Source organism: Oncorhynchus clarkii, chromosome 1 (assembly GCF_045791955.1).
Source record: "Oncorhynchus clarkii lewisi isolate Uvic-CL-2024 chromosome 1, UVic_Ocla_1.0, whole genome shotgun sequence".
Classification (NCBI taxonomy): domain Eukaryota; kingdom Metazoa; phylum Chordata; class Actinopteri; order Salmoniformes; family Salmonidae; genus Oncorhynchus; species Oncorhynchus clarkii.
In genome coordinates this window covers 17,664,909-17,667,904 of record NC_092147.1, presented here as the reverse complement: position 1 = coordinate 17,667,904, position 2,996 = coordinate 17,664,909, and positions in this window count along the sequence as shown.

Here is a 2,996-nt window from a genome sequence, read left to right as displayed (position 1 = left end):
ACCTATAGTAAGCACACACGAGCTAACATTTTGATTGGCATGTACACATTATTGTAAAATGTTTCATAGCTATAATTTATTTTATTTATTATAAAATAATTCTGTCATTCATTGATTTATTTAACGACAATATTCTCTGCCTTTGAGGGTCCTACAGGGACTCTCAGAGACAGCTTCATGAATTTCAGGGTAGGCTGTGCAGTTGATGAATTCAACGACAGGGGTCAGTGTAGACCGATGTTAAACCCAGAAAGAGTAACGGGGGAGGATCGTCAACGTGTGCTTCTACTAGTGACAGAGATTGTTTCTGACAGGTGAAGTATGTGCTAAGAAATTTTTGACTTTTTAGGATCTTTTTGACTGGCAGTAATGCTATTGTTGTATGATTAGCCCTTGATTTGTAGCCTACATCTAACTCATGCATTATATTAGACAACATGTCCCTAGGAGGACATTAGCCTACACAGGGGGGTGAAGGCATATCATTGATGTGCAAGTCAGCAAAAAAAGGCACTCAAGAGCATGATAGAATAATTAATTATATATTCTGTAGACTATAAAATACCAAGTTTATTTCAATATCCTATACATCACTGTAGCATTCTCTTCTGTCTTATGGCCCACCACACTAATCTTCATATGTATCTGATTTGTAGCATAACATGAAAATAAACCAAATAATCTGATTTAAAAGTGTATATCCATCATCAAACAAACCACTTGTCATTCCTTAATACATTAATACAAACATCACCATTAACAAGGTATCAAAAATAGGTTTTCATGTCTGACAGTGCTGAAAGCCAAGGAAGGAGGAGGAGATGTAATTATGTCATGTCATGTCACCTCTCTCTCTCTCAATTCAATTCCAGGGGTTTTATTGGCATGGGAAACATATGTTAACATTGCCAAAGCAAGTGAAGTAGATAACATACAAAAGTGAAAAATGAACAATAAAAATGAAGAATAAACATATTATGTATACATACAGTGTTGTAACGATGTGCAAATGGTTAAAGTACAAAAGTACAAAAGGGAAAATAAATTAACAGACCTATGGGTTCTATTTACAATTGTGTTTGTTCTTCACTGGTTGCCCTTTTCTTGTGGCAACAGGTCACAAATCTTGCTGCTGTGATGGCACACTGTGGTATTTCACCCAGTAGATATGGGAGTTTATCAAAATCGGGCTTGTTTTCAAATTATTTGTGGATCTGTGTAATCTGAGGGAACTAAACTCAGAAAAAAAAGAAACGTCCCTTTTACAGGACCCTGTCTTTCAAAGATAATTTGTAGAAATCCTAATAACTTCACAGATCTTCATTGTAACGGGTTAAAACACTGTTTCCCATGCTTGTTCAATGTACCATAAACAATTAATGAACATGCACCTGTGGAACGGTCTTTAAGACACTAACAGCTTACAGAAGGTAGGCAATTAAGGTCACATCAAAACTTATGACACTAAGGAGGCCTTTCTACTGACTCTGAAAAACAGTAAAAGAAAGATGCCCAGGGTCCCTGCTCATCTGCGTGAACGTGCCTTAGGCATGCTGCAAGGAAGCATGAGGTGGCCAGGGCAATAAATTACAATGTCCGTACTGTGAGACGCCCAAGACAGCGATACAGGGAGACAGGATGGACAGCTGATCATCCTCGCAGTGGCAGACCATGTGTAATAACACCTGCACAGGATCGGTACATCCGAACATCACACCTGCGGGACAGGTACAGGATGGCAACAACTGCCCGAGTTACACCAGGAACGCACAATCCCTCCATCAGTGCTCAGACTGTTCGCAATAAGCTGAGAGAGGCTGGACTGAGGGCTTGTAGGCCTGTTGTAAGGCAGGTCCTCTCCAGACATCACCGGAAACAACGTTGCCTATATGCACAAACCCACCGTCGCTGGACCGGTGAAGTGAAGAGCAAAAAGTGCTCACCAGGGGTGATGGTCGGATTCGCGTTTATCATCGAAGTAATGAGTCTTACACTGAGGCCTGTACTCTGGAGCGGGATCGATTTGGAGGTGGAACATCCGTCATGGTCTGGGGCGGTGTGTCACAGCATCATCAGACTGAGCTTGTTGTCATTGCAGGCAATCTCAAAGCTGTGCGTTACAGGGAAGACATCCTCCTCCCTCATGTGGTATCCTTCCTGCAGGCTCATCCTGACATGACCCTCCAGCATGACAATGCCACCAGCCATACTGCTCGTTCTGTGCGTGATTTCCTGCAAGACAGGAATGTCAGTGTCCTGCCATGGCCAGCGTAGAGCACAGATCTCAGTCCCATTGAGCACGTCTGGGACCTGTTGGATCGGAGGGTGAGGGCTAGGGCCATTCCCCCCAGAAATGTCCGGGAACTTGCAGGTGCCTTGGTGGAGGAGTGGGGTAACATCTCACAGCAAGAACTGGCAAATCTTGTGAAGTGCACGAGGAGGAGATGCACTGCATAAATAATAAACACAGTTGGCAGTGAGAGGACGTTTCTTTTTTTGCTGAGTTTATGTGTCTCTAATATGGTCATACATTTGGCAGGATGTTAGGAAGTGCAGCTCAGTTTCCACCTCATTTTGTTGGCAGTGGGCACATAGCCTGTCTTCCCTTGAGGGCCAGGTCTGCCTACGGCAGCCTTTCTCAATAGCAAGGCTATGCTCACTGAGTCTGTACATAGTAAAAGCTTTCCTTAAGTTTGGGTCAGTCACTATGGTCAGGTATTCTGCCACTGTGTACTCTCTGTTTAGGGCCAAATAGCGTTCTGTTTTTTTGTGAATTCTTTCCATTGTATCAAGTAATCATCTTTTTATTTTTTCATGATTTGGTTGGATCTAATTGTGTTGCTGTCCTGGGGCTGTGTGGGGTCTGTTTGTGTTTGTGAACAGAGCCCCAGGTCCAGCTTGCTTAGTAGATTCTTCTCCAGGTTCATCTCTCTGTAGGTGATGGCTTTGTTATGGAAGGTTTGGGAATCGCTTCCTTTTAGGTGGTTGTAGAATTG